General features: G+C 34.8%; 1 pseudogene; it reads right to left on the bottom strand.

Annotated features, from left to right (window-relative positions):
- Positions 1–11893: 11893 nt before the first annotated feature.
- Positions 11894–13567, bottom strand: LOC130453624 (destrin-like; annotated as a pseudogene).
- Positions 13568–14955: the final 1388 nt, after the last annotated feature.

The raw sequence follows: 14955 nt of genomic DNA, 5'->3' as shown, positions 1-14955 counted from the left end.
TTTCTTTGTAGGTGATTGTTTTTATCTTTTACTTTCTTTTGTCTCATTTTTGAGCTGATTAATTCTTGCTTTTCTGACAATATTTTCTTGTTTTAGTTCATGTGCCTCTGTTTCCAGATGACCTATTTTGCTTTTAAAGTTCTTTTTCCAATTTTCTTAGATCTCTTTTAATTGTTTTTTTTTTAATTGTTTTTTGAATTCTTCCATAGCCTGAGTCTAATTTGCTGGAATTTCTGAGTTTTTTCCTTGCTTTGTTCATTACCTGAATAGAATCTATTGAATGTAATTTCTTTTTTCTCTTTCTGTTGTTTTTTCATATATTTTTTCCTTTTTTACTCCTCCTTATTGGCTGTAATCTTGCTCCTCTGTTTATTTGCTGGATCTGTGAGTTTGGTCTTTTATGCCCTGAAAGGGCTTCTTTTCTATCTTGCTGATTAACTGCATTAGGCTGATTGAGCAGACCTATTGTATTAATGTGCCCTGAGGTCAAATATTCCCCAACTGCCTACAGAGGCTGAAGGTTAATGTGAAAGTGTGGAGGCTGAAGGTAGTTACCCTTGGTCCTCCCCTTTGCTCCTCTCTGTCAGTCTCCAGGTCAAAGCCCTGAGCCTCCCATGGTGCTACCAAAGTACTTCATCATAGTTCCCACCTTTGCCCTGGGGGGGGGGTGGTCTTAGCACAGTAGGTGGGGGAGGGGTGTTGGATCTTTCCCTTATACCTGAGAATTCAACTTTATCTGCATACCTTTCAGTTTGAATCTAGTAGGAGAGACCTGTGACTGTCTTGTTTTTGAGTTTGACTTTCTGTCTATTTTGTACACATGCTCTTCTGGCTGTTTGCTAGCTCTGTGAGTTTGAACTTTTCTGCCCTCTAGAGGCTTCTTCTCTGAACTATTGATAAACTAGATTAAGCCAGTTGATCGATTCTGCAGAACTGAATGTGCCCTGAGCCAAAAACTTCCAGAGGCAGAGGCCTAAAATGGAAGTGTGGTGGCTGAAGACTGTGACCAGTCTGCCCTCTTCTCTGCTTCTTTCCTCCAGCTACCTCCTTGTCAGCAGTGGTCAAAGCCCTGAGTTTTTCATAGTTGTGATAAAAGGTACTTTGTCCTGGTTGGAGCGCTTGCCCTGAGATCCCACCCATTGCTCAAGTCTCAGCACAGTAGCTCTAGGAGGGGCACTGGAACCTTCCTTCTTTCTTTTCCTTAAACCTTAGAATTCAACATTCTCTATAAATCTTTTAAATTGAATCAAACAGGAAGATCTCCCAGCTCTGTCTTATTGTTGGATTTGGTTTTCTTGAAGTGCTTTGTTTTTGATTGGTGTGGAAGGGTCTTCACAGAGTATATCTATTTTTGCTGCTTCTAAGCTACCATCTTTGAACATCTGAATTTAATTGAATATGGAAATGACATGGTTAGATCTGTACATGAAGAAAATTACTTTGTAAATGAATATATTAGGAAAGAAGAAATTAGGCCTTTATTAAGTTACTACTATGTGTCAGGCATTTTTTTTTGGTATTTTTTTTTCTTTGGATCCACATAATAACTTTGGGAGGACATTATTATTACTCCCATTTTAGAGTTTAGGAAATTGAGGCAGATTAGTTAACTAATGTTTCTAAGACTGCCAGAGAGCAAGTTTCTAGAGTCAGACTGAGCTGAGAGTTTCCTAATTTCAGTTGCAGCACTTTATTCACTATGCCATCTAGGTGTCTTCTTTATATCCAGTGTCTGCACAGGGACAAGGAAGAAGACCGACAAACCCCCCCCAAAAAAACAACCTTCAAATGTGATAATTCAGAAATACTTGGTAACTTTGGAGAGAACAGTTTTCAGTGGAATAAGTTCAGAATATAGATTGAAAAATGCTTAAGTATGAGTGAGTTGAAGTGAAAGAAATTGTAGATTTTTTTTTCTACATGTTTGATTAAAAAGAGGGTGGTGAGATATAGGAGAATAACTTGAGGAAATAGTTCAGTCTAGGAAATTTTTTTTTAAATGAAGAAAATGATATGAAGTCAGATGGAACTGGACCATCACTACATACATCTTAAACACTTAATAAAGTTCTAACCTCTGCCTCATTAAATCTTCAAGTCTTCCTGCAAGATTCAATTCAAGCATAGGTCTGAATTGAATTTGGGAAACTGCAAACTTAAACAGACTCTCAACTTCTCTTTGAAACAAAGCCCATTTTTTTTGGTTAAGAATACTGTTCTAGAAAAACTATATGGTTTTGAGAAACAAAATTAAAGTTCTAGGTTAACAAAAGGGCAGTGTAGAAACACTTGAGTGAATAGGAGGAAATGGGGTTAGCAATGGAGAATTTTATAGGAAAAGTGGTACAAAGAAGACATCATTAGAAAGCTACCTGACTAGAATTGGAGGTATGTTGGTCACAAAGTTAGAGCATAAAAGTAACTGTCAAACAAATCTTATATTCCATTTGTATCCATACAATGTCAAGATTTCTAGAGGAAGGTTTCCACAATATTGGGTTGCCTTATCCATGTGTAGAGGAATTTGTGGGAGAATATGGAAGAGGTATATATAATATGAAGGGAAGAACTGGTTAAAATCTATAATCTAGGAAGAAATATTTGCATCAAGTAGATGACAAATTCATTAAAGAAGGATTGTAAGGTTCATATGTATGACATAAACAATACAGTAGTTTAATTACAAGATATATATGGTGTCCATATTTCCCAAATCCATAAATACAGCTCATGGTGTGATAAGGAATGCTATTTTATAAAGGATTATTTAAGTATATTTTCTTTTGTTAAAGTTGGGAGTGTCCCAGAAAATCCATGATGTGGATGTCATAATTGTGGGTCATTCTGTGGGCTGTCCTAGAAATTTAGTAACATGTACAGCAGTGGCAGCTAAGTAGCTCAGTGGATTGAGAACCGAGCCTAGAGGTGGGTGGTCTTGGGTTCAAATATGGCCTCAGATACTTCTTGGTTATGTGACCATGGGATATGTTTTATTGAAAAAAACTCAATATGAATCAAATATGGTCAGTGAATACCACAGCTATTTGGCAGGTATTACATGTTTATGTGTGTAGATATTCACAAAACAATCATGCAAAAATAAGTCAGAGTGAATAGTCTATGATTTCAATTTTAATCTTCTAGATTTATATGGATCTGGTTATTGGATGCTATTATATTTTAATTTCCTTTTGAATTTTGGATATTTCAATTGTATTTTTGTATGAATGTGAGGAACATTTAAAAGACTACCTTAGCTGGACAATAGAAACCAAGAAGGTGAATAATATGTGAATGGAAAAGGATTTGAGGACCAGATTTTAAAGGATTTAAATGCTAAATAGATGAGCTCATATTTTATACTAGAATCAATAAAAAGCTATTTAGTTTTATTGAATTGTATAGTAACAAAGTAAAATTTGCACTTTGAAAATTGCTTTGGCAACTATGTGGAGGCTATATATTTGAGTAAAGAAAGACTAGAAGCAGGGATACATTTAAGGAATCTAACTGAGGTGATGGCTGTGGGAGTGCAGAAAAGGAGGGAACTGTTGTGGAGGCAGAATCAAATTTTGGCAACTGTTTGGACCTGTAGAGTGAGTGTAAGTGAAGAGATGAGGCTAGCACCAAGGTTGTGAAAATCTTCGTGACTGGAGGAATGGTGGTAAAATTGAAAGAAATAGGCAACTTCAGAAGATATTTGAGTTTAGGCATGTGGTGAAGATAAGATAAAGAGATTTGTGGTACAGATTGTTCCCTCATTCATTCTTTCTCCTTTGGAAAAAGGAAAATATTTTGCTTGTGTGTGTGTGTGTGTGTGTGTGTGTGTGTGTGTGTGTGTGTGTGTGTGTTTTCAGGACCTTTCACTCACTGGTGACTATTCTTTCAAATAGAGCACACACCTAAAGATAATTTTTTAAACTAAAAGTGATCTGGTTGACAAGAAATGAGTGTGCTGGTGATGAGGAGGCATTTTCTCAAGGACAATAGGTAGGGTGTTGTTGCCTAGAGGGGCTCAAACTCTATAAACAAAGAAGTCATTAGATAACATAGCTTCAGGAGAGAAGTGAGTTGGGAATTGTTGGGTATAAGGGGTAAGCATTAGTTGTGTTTGCCCCATGGAGACAAACTACTAAAATTTCTAATCTAATTGTATAACTTTTAAAGTAGACAAAAAGACAAATTCAAATCTATGTCATAATGGGGCATTAGAAGACTTTTTCTATTAGTAGACTCTGATGGGGAGCACTTTATAATTATAATCTTGTTTGATCCCCACAACCACCTTAGGAGGTAAATGCTGTTATTGTCCCTATATTATGGATGAGAAAATCAAGGCATTGGGCACAACCTAGACAAAGGGAGACAGACAGAGACAAACAGGAAGAGAAAGAGAGAAAGAATGGAGGAAGTATTCTAGACCTATAACATCTTCAATGAGGAGGAGCTCAGTGTGAAGACGCCATGTGTTGAAAGATTGACAACTTTTTTTTTAACATTGTATTAGAACCGTAGATACTGAAAGGTTAAATAATTTCCAAATATTCTAAAAGTTTTTCCTGATTCCAAGATCAGCACTCTGTTCATTATGTCAATCTGCTTCTAGCTTTGCACAGAATAAATATTTAATAAATTATTTTTTTAATTGAATTTTCTTTTTCTCCTAACTTCCTTCCTTCTTTCCTTTCTTTCTTTCCTCCTCCCTAAACTCACTGAAGATATTCCTCATTTCACTTGCCCCTCTACTCAGGAGCCCAGTGGAAGTACTTTCTCCCTTCCCTGTGTGGGTTGGGGGAACAGAGCATACCCAACATGTATGTGGGGGAGACACAGCACTTCATATCTGGGGGCACTGACACAGCACTTGGTCTCAGGGGTTGAGTGGGGGTGGAGCCTAGCACTCCATCTCCATAAAGTTTGCCATCACTGCATTAGAGCATCTGAGTTTAAAATAATACCTGCAAAAGAAAACATTGTCAGTCTTTACACAAATAGTTTTCAGGTTATTAAAGTAACTTGAATACTCATTAGATAAAAAAGAAAGTCAATAGAACTTTCCTATTGTTGAATTCATTAAAAAACAGAATATTTAGCACATACTATGGGTTTAACGTTATTGCAATTACTATGAGATGCAAATGCTATAAAGGACATGGTGTGGATTCTTGATCATCTTAAAATTCAGGCAGTGGCAAGAAGAAGTTGAGGGGAGGCTGAAAAGGCATACACATGAGAGAGTATATATACACTCATGGATTTAATGGGCAATAAGAACATGCCCAAATACAAAGTATGAATTATATGGCATACAGTTAGTCACCAGTAGGTTGATGGGTCTTCAGCAAAGATTTCAGGTAAAGTAGATAGACCTAATGAAGAGAGGCTTATAATTTCTGGCACTAAAAACAGTTGTTTTATATGTGATATTTCTCTCAATACCACATTTAAACACTAAGAATTTCATTGTACTGATAAATAGTGCTTTTGGAGTCTTTAAATGTTATACTGTATAATGGAAAAGGGCATAGAAGTGTTTTTAAATACCAATGAATTCCTACAGCCGAGACTGTCAGTTTAGTTACTACATTGAGTTTCCAACCAAAGTGCTCAACATGTGTACAAAATATCAGTGCGAACAGGAAATTTCCCAAATGCCCCCAAAGGACCTCCTTCTTCCTGAATACATGTCATTCTTATTTGACTTGGTTGAAGAGTTTGTTTGTTTTTCCAAGGACCATATTGAAAGGAAAGCTATTGCACACTTCTCCACCTGGTTCTGGAAGTAAAGTTAATCTTAGTATTATCTCAAATTCTTTTGTTTGGGGGTTTGCGAACCACTTTATTTACCATTATCATCTTCATTCAAGCAGGATTGATACCATTACATAGAAAAAGAAACTGATGTTCAGAGAAGGGAAGTAACTTGTTTACAAATTGTTAGTAGATAACTAGAAGACCCAGGTTTACAATCCAGCTACTTTGATTCATAACTAGGTCAGTACTTTAAGGGCATTGTCTATGTTACTGAATAATGATGAGTCATGGGTATTTTGTCTTAAAGCATTGCATCCAGAATGATTATATAATTTGCATTATAAATTTTTTAAATTTACATTAGATCCACTATTTGCTTTATTACATATTTTCCTTTTAACTGGAACCCTTAGCTTGTTCTCAGATTTGTTCCTTCTCTCAGAGTTACTTTGATGGACATTTGATGACCCAAGTTTCTACTTACTAACTAGGAAGACATTACTTATTGTTACCGTACCTCTAGTGGTTTCTGCTCTTGACCTTGAATAGATTTGAAGAATTGAAGAGGCAATTACAGAGGAAATATCATGCAAATATGATATATCAGTCTAAAAAGTCCCCAGTCCTTCATTCTGCATCATCTGAGCCTGGAACAGAGTCATGAATAGATGGCTGTTAGAAGAGGTTGATAGACCTAATCATATTAAGACTTGAAGATTTGGCAAGATTTGAGTGGCTAAATATGAAAATATTAAAGAAGAGATGTCCATAGGTCAAGTCAGTGGTTTTTGAAATAGGGGGAGGTGAAAACAGTCCATTTTATTCCCTCAAGGGTGATGTTTTTTTAATTACTTTTTAAAATATATTTTTTCATTTTTACATAATACATTTTCTTTCTCTCTCCTCTCCCCTACACAATTCTGGAGCCAACAAGCAATTCCACTAAGTCATACAAATGTTATCACTTGATACCTATTTCCATATAATTCATTTTGCAACAGTGTAATCTTTTGAAACCAAAACCACAAATCATGCACCTATATAAACAAATGATGTCATATGTTTTTCTTCTCCATTTCTACTTCCACAGTTTTTTTTTTCCTTGATGGGGATAGCATTCTTTCTTTTAAGTTCTTCCAGATTGTCCTGGATCATTGCATTATTAGTAGCAAAGTCCATTACATTCCATTGTTCCACAATGTTTTACTTTCTGTGTTAAATATTTTCTTGGTTCTGCACATTCCACTCTGCATAAGTTCATATGGAAATCTTCTAGTTCATTATTCTTTATAGCACAATAGTATTCTGTCACCATCATATATCACAATTTATTCAGCCATTCCTCAATGGAGGGACACCTCCTCATTTTCCAATTTTTTTTTGCCACCACAAAAAGTATAGCTATGAATAATTTCATACAATTATCTTGTTGGAGTTCAAGCTTAGTAGCTGTAAAGAAAGAAAGAAATGAGAGAGAGAAAGAAAAAAGAGAAAGGGAAAGGAAGGAAGAAAAGAAGGAATGAAAGAATGAAAGAGAGAAAAAAAGGAAGAAAGAAATATACTATTTAAGTTTATTTTTTAAAATCTTGGCTTTCAGTTATTCCAATACTTTTTACATCTCTTCTTGTTGTATTTCTCAAGTCAGTTGTTTTTCCAATGAGATATTTCACATTTTACTTTGTTTTATTCTTTTGATTTTTTCATCATTTCTTGATGTCTCATACAGTCATTAACTTCTACTTATTAATTCTAATTTTTGAGAAATTATTTTCTTTAGTGAGCTTTTATGCCTTCTTTTCAATTTGACCAATTCTAGCCTTTTAGGAATTCTTTTCATCAGTGATTTTTTGTACATCTTTTCCATTTGAACAGTTTTTTATAGAAAAGTTTTATTTAATTAATTAATTTAGAATATTTTCCCATGGTTACATGATTCAGGTAATTCCTCCCCTCCTCCCTCACCCCCACCAACCTTGTTCTTTATATGTTTACAATGCTCAGTCTCTACTATTTGGGGGTTATATTCTTTCTATTTGCATTTTTGTAGTTATTTGGATTATATTGCTTTTCAGGCTCAGGTCAATTGGGTATGCACAGTACATTAAATTTGTTGGTTGTTTATCTGACTTTATTTGCTTGGGGGAGAAGGTAAGAAGGTGAAATAATTATTTCAAGGGGTAAGGGCTGAAATAAGATAATATTTTGTTCATTCTTTAGATTGTAAATTTGCAACCCCCAGCATTTGAACAGTTTTTCTTTTTGATGAGTCATTTTATTTAGTGAATTTTGTCCTTCTTTTACCAATTCTGTTTTTAATGACTTATTTTGTACAGAAAAATTTGTATGTGTGTGTACTCTACTGAGTTTTTGACTCTCTTTTCACAATTTTCTTGCATCACTCTCATTCCCCAACCCCATTTCCCCTCTACTTCTCTTATTTCATTTTCAAAATGCCTTTTGAGCTCTTCCAGGAATTCTTTTTGAACCTGTGATGCATTTGAAATTTTCTTTGAAGATTTTCATATAGCTATATTAAAGTTTGTGTCTTGATCTTCCCAATCACCATAGCAACTTTATATGGTCAAATTTTTTTGTTGTTGTTTGCTCATATTTTCAGTCTGTTTCTTAACTTCTAACTTTATAAGTTTAATTTAGCCTCTTTCCCCATAATTGATTCAGTACTTCCCTGTTTTTGTTTTGTTTTGTTTTGTTTTTTAAGGGGGAGCTCCTGTTTTCCTAGTTAGTTCTAGAGAGTCTAGAAGTTTTTGGTTCTTTCAAGGTGATATGATCTAAGAAGAAATGTGATTACTACTCCCCTGACCTGTGCTCTATTTGTATGAATGATGACATACAGGCTTCTTTGCCATGGACCTATCATGAGGGCTCCTACTCCTCTACTGTTATAAGTGCTTTCAGTCTTTATGACTGGAATTGTAACCTAGGCTTCTACTCTACAGCAATCACAAGTGTCAGCACTCCTTTCTGCCTTGAATCTGAGACAAAAGACTCTATTCCTCCAGAACTGATCATAGGTACTCTTCTCTACTAGGAAACTGTGATCATGGTTCTTACTCCCCTGTGGCCACAAGACAGATATTCTAATCCCTCCTCAACTAAATGAGATGTGGCATATGATTATGATAGAATACTATTGAGCTTTATGAAATGGTGAGGGAAACTAGGTGGCACCAGTCCAGGAGTTTCAGGAAAACTGGATTTTCAATTTGGTCTCAGATGCTTACTAGCCATATAACTCTGGGAAAGTCACTTAGTTGTGTATGCCAAAAATTGTTTGGCTTCTTAAGGAAAATGTTTGGGGGACAGAGAGAAAGAGAGAATTTATTTATTTTTTAATTTAATTTAATTTAATTTAATTTTTCAATGTTTTCATTTTTATGCATACAAAAGGCCTTTCTATAGTCATCATTATTGTAAGAGCTCACTCATACATAACTGGAATCCTAAAATAAAACCATAAATACATTGATGTAAAAGATGACTAATAGGTATTTCTCTGCAGATAGCACTCCTCCTCATAAGTTTTTTCAGAATTGTCTTAGATCAGTGATGGTGAACCTTTTAGAGATTGTGTGCCATTTCCCACCCACCAGAGAGATCTGGAACTGCTAGGCCACCTTTCTTTATTTTTTCCTTTTTTTCATTAATTCCCTTGATATTCTTGACTTTTTGTTTTTCTATATTAATTTTGTTATTATTTTTTCTAGTTCTACAAAATAATTACTTAGTAGTTTGATTGGTATGACACTGAATAAATAATTTAAAGTTGTCATTTTTTTATGTTCTCTCAATTTAACCATGAGCAATTAATATTTTTCCAGTTGTTTAGATTTGACTTTATTTGTGTTAAAGGCGTTTTATAATTGTGTTCATATAATTCTGGTCTTTGCCTTGGAAAGTAGATTCCCAGGCATTTTATATTGTTTAGAATGATTTTTAATGGAATTTCTCTTTCTAGCTCTTGCTGCTAAATTTTGTTGGAACTATATAGAAATGCGGATGATTTATGTGGATTTATGTGAATTTATATGTATTGCTATAGTCTCCTTACAACTATCTCATTCAAAATTTTTGCATCTCTATTCATTAATGAAATTGGTCTATAATCTTTCTCTGCTTTTGGTATTCCTAGCTTAGGTAACAGTACCATATTTTGTACTAAAAAGAATTTTATAAGATTATTTCTCTGACTATTTTCCCAAATAGTTTATGTAGTATTGGGATTAATTGTTCTTTAGATCTTTGACATAATTCACTTGTGAATCCATATGACGCTGAGAATTTTTTTTTTAGGGAGCTCATTAGAGGTTTGTTTAATTTATTTTTCTGAGATAGGATTATTTAAATTTTATATTTCTTTTTTGTTAATCTAAGCAATTTATATTTTTGTAAATATTCATCAATTTCACTTAGATTGTCAGATTTCTTGACATATAATTGGGCAAAATAGGTCATAAATATTGTTTTAATTTCCTCTTCCTAGGTGGTGAGTTCACCCTTTTCATTTGTGATACTGAATTTTTAGTTTTCTTTTTTCCTTTTTTTAATGAAATTAACCAACATTCTATTTTGTTTTTTCATAAAACCAACTCCTAGTCTTATTTACTAGTTTAATTGTTTTACTTTCAGTTTTCTTAATTTCTCCTTTAATTTTTAGGATTTCTAATTTAGTCTTTAATTGAGAATTTTTAATTTTATATTTTTCTTAGTTTTTTTTTCAGTTGCCCAATTCATTGATTTGCATTTTCTCTATTTTATTGATGCAAATATTTAGAGATATAAATTTTCCCTTAAGGAATACTTTGACTGTATCCCATAAATTTTGATACCTTGTCTCATTGCCAATCTTATTATTAAAATTATTGATTGTTCCTCTAATTTGTTCTTTGAGCCACTCATTTTTAGCATTAGATTACTTAGTTTCCATTTAATTTTTTATTTGTCTTTCCATTGAACTTTTTTCATTATAATTTTTATTATGTCATGATCTGTAAATAATGCATTTATCATTCTGCTTTTTTGCATTTGGTATGAACTTTTTATCTCCTAATATATGGTCATTTTTTGTAGGAGCCATAGATTATTGTGTAAGAATTTAAATTTATGTTTTTATGTTAATATGAAAGTTCTAAAGTAATATTGTGGTCACCAATTTAAAAACATTATAGCTTAAGTCAAAATGACTTTTAGCATCTTTATTTACAAAGAGGTGGAAAGAGTGAAAGTGGAAAATGTACAGAGACAGAAAGTACTGCCTAGCTACAAATACACTAAGTTTAATTCTAATGTCTCTAAACCACAAATATGATTCTGAAAAAGAATCTCACCAGAATCCAGTCCTAATTAGGAAGCCAAAATTTGAAGAGCCAGGAGACATTGAAGAATCTGTCAAGAACCTCCAGTGCACACAAGGCTAAGACCTCCAAGAATCTCACCAGAACTCACTGAATGGACTGTCTCACTGAAGTGCCAAAGAGCAGACAGGGTCTCCTCACCAAAGAACCAAGGAAGCAATCACTCCACTCAGCACCACAAGCCAATGCAGGATCCAGGGAAATAATCTCCTCATCCAGTTCAACTCACCAATGCAGAGAAAATGAATCAGTCCTTAGGCTCACCTTTTTAAAGCAGTTTCCTCAATGTCACTTCCTGTTGCTCCCCCACTTTACAGGAACCAATTACAATCTTTCAATTTACCTTGCATGGCCAAGAGTGGTGGGGCAGTGACCTCTGGAGGTGTGGGCTTACTCTAGTAAGTGACTTGTGAATTCTCTTAGTGTTAAGTACTGGTACTTTTTGTTCTTGATTTGTTTAGCTAAAATAGACAAGGGGAGAGTTAATTCTATCTTCACATCTGAAAGGAAAGTATATTCCTTTTTATTCACAATGAATTCTCTTCAGATATCTATTAGTTCCACCTTTTCTAAGATTTCATTCCCTTCCTTTACTTCTTTCTAATTTACTTTTTAGTTTCATTTATCTAGATCTGAAAGGGGTAATTTGAGGTCCTATACTAGTATAGGTTTACTATATTTACTACTGAAGTTCATTTAATTTCTTCTTTAAAAATTTAGAGGCTATACCATTTGGTGCATATATTTTTAATACTGATATTACTTCATTGTATATAGTACCATTTCATATGATGTAATTTTCTTCCTTATCTCTGTTAGTTAGATATATTTTTGCTTTAGCTTTGTCTGAGATTATGATTGCTACTCCTGCTTTTCTTTTTTTTTTTACTTTAGATAATGCACAATAAATTCTGCTCCAGCCTCTTATCTTTATTCTGTATATCACCCTGCCTCAAATATGTTCTTTGTAAATGACATATAGTAGGATTTTGGTTTTTAAACCACTCTGCTCTCCCCTTCTATTTTATGAGTGAGTTCCTCTCATTATCATTTGAGTTAGGATTACAAACTGTGATTATCCCTTGCTATTATATTCCCTTTATGATCCTGCTCTTTTTCCTTTCACTCTGTCCATTTTCACTAGTGTTTTGCTTTTTATCACGCCCATCACTTCCCCACTCCCTTTTATTACCACTCCCTTCTATAACCCAATAAGTATGGCTATTATTCCTTTTTTTTAAACCATTAGATTTTTTTATTTAGAGTTATTTTATACAGATTTATATAATATCTAGCTTAATCTAGAAAAAGACAGCACCTCCTCAGTGAAACCCTGGCCTAAATATATTTGTTTTACATATTTAGCAAGAAGATAAACTAAGTATGCAAGATTTTCAACTTGTAGCACTGAATGATGATCTACATAGGACATCCTGTTGTGGTGAAAATTCACCTTTAAAGATTGTTATAAAATTAATTTATGGTTGCCAAGGAATTTACTTATGAAATTCCTAAAATGAAACACTCAAGTCAGAATGGAGTTTATGGTGGTTTAATCACAATGGGAGTAAGGAAACGGGACAGGGAGTGAAGGAGAGATGAGGAAAGGGAAAAGGGTTATAACTCAACCTTCCGGCTGAGTCAGAGGGAGATTAGGCCCTAAGGCCAAGGTAGAAAGAAGAATCAGTCCTTGACTCACGTTATCGATCTGAAGTAAAGCTGTCTGCAGGCTTCCTTTCTGCTCTAGTTCCTAGCACAAACTGGCATCTAGCTCTGTCCACAGAAAGTGAATGAATTCCAGAAGCTGTTCCCTACCTCACTTCCTATGCCTCACAAGTGCTCAAGCTTGGCTTAGGACAGCCCAGGTGGGCAGTTAGTTATTTCTGATTTGTCATTGACTCGCACATGCCTGTGTAGTGTGGGTATGCACAATTTTGGGTGCTAGACCAAGCAAGATGGAGATTTTAAAGTTAACAAACATCCTTCAAAAGCTACAATTAAGGATCCTCCTAGTTTCTCAGCAATACAAGCATGATTGAGGTCTGTGTTTAGTGCCTGGAAATTTCTTTTTGATTGCATTTTTGGAGCTTGCATAGATAATTTTACTTTTGAGAGGTGCTAGTTCTGGTGCCCATAGGGAAAAAAATCAACATTTCTTTTCTTGATTCCTGTTTCAAAGCTTGTATCATATAAAGCACAACTAAAATTCTTTTCAGGAAGCATTCCCACAAAATGCTTGAAAGGATCAGTAATGGTTACACCAACATCTCCCACTAAAAGCTCTTTGCCTTCTTCCACAATAATGCATTTTTGTCAGAACTGAGACAAAAGATAACTGCCCTCTTTCTTTTCTTGATTTCTTCTGTTGTGGAACATTTCCAAACCTTCATATCATAGAAAATGCAGAGTACTTCATCAAATACTTGGACTCCTGAAGCCATTTTTTCCAAAGCAGATGATCTGGAGCACAGTAGTGTCCCTGGACTGGAGGGGGTGGGAGCTGGAGGGGTAGAGAAGTAGGGGAGAGGGAAAGTGGATAATATTGGGGCTGCTACTATTGAGAGTGCAAAGGTGCATCTGTCTCCCCAGAGCAAGGAAGTGTGAATCTTAAAATTTCTCCGACTTGTGAATCTTTAAAATTCTCAGACTCTACCTTAGAACATTTGGTTAGGACCATTCCACATTTTAAAACAATGAAGGAATGTGGGAACTCTAACATTACTCCACCCATACTTAGGCATACTTTAGGGGAAGATAAAGTTGTAAACTCCTGATTGAATAATGAAAAGTCCCCAACCTATACTTAAAGTGAAGCAAGAACCCTTAAGCTATGTCTATCTTTAGATCTAATACACAGGGGTTCTAAGTACCTATGAAGATCAATTTAATCAGGCAACTTGCAAAGGACAAGATTAGTCTACTCAGGTGTGAATTACTCAAAAGTTTTAGTCTACTCAGATGTGAATTAAGAATGGTCAGTCCTTTTCAAAACATCTACTGTGGTTGGTAGTTGTAGAAATTTAGGGGAGGTGACACAAGAGAAAATTTTCTTTAAAAGGAAGGAGCTGGAGGGCTCTGAAAAAGATTCAGCTTTTGGAGCTGAATTGGAGGTCAGGAGTCAGAGGAAGCTGCTGGAGCTCTCTCTTTCTCAGTGGCTGAACTTAGTTCAGCTTCCTGAGATAAACTGGAGGGTCTCTCTGAACACTAGAGCTTGCTTGGAACAAAATCTTGTGGTGAGTGATTAAAGACTGACTAGTCTCTCTTAAAGCTCAGGCCACCCTTTTCCCATTATTTCCTCTTAATTTCTCTCTCCCTTTCCTTAATTCCTTTTATTGTATTACTTAAAATCTTCATGAAACCCAGCTGACTTGGGTATATTTAATATTTGGGAATTTTCCCATGGTGACCACTTATCCACTTATTTTTGACTTAAAACCACATTTTTTGGGGGTCACAGTTTAAGGCAACCACTCTTTTGTCTGTAACAGAAGGGAATGACAAGAATAGGCAGGAGGGAGGTGAAGGCATGGGAAGCTGTTGGAGAGAACAGGCAGGTGAGTGAGCTGTTATTCCTTTTTTAAACCAGTTACAATGAGAGTTAAGGTTCCCCTACACTGTAATAATTTTCCATGTCTCTTTAGGTGAGGTAATTTATCCTATTCCATCTCTCCCTTCACCTTTCTGTCAGTGGAATCTTCTTTTTCACCCCTCAATCTTTTCTGGGATATCATGTCATCCTAATTAGCTTACTTCCACACCCTCTGTCTATGTATATTCCTTCTAATTTCAATACTACTGATAATTTAAAAAATATTTATAAATATCCTCT

The sequence above is a fragment of the Monodelphis domestica genome, chromosome 1, assembly GCF_027887165.1.
Source record: "Monodelphis domestica isolate mMonDom1 chromosome 1, mMonDom1.pri, whole genome shotgun sequence".
Taxonomy (NCBI): Eukaryota; Metazoa; Chordata; class Mammalia; order Didelphimorphia; family Didelphidae; genus Monodelphis; species Monodelphis domestica.
The sequence above is the reverse complement of the archived record's forward strand: the minus strand, read 5'-3'. Positions and strand labels throughout refer to the sequence as shown.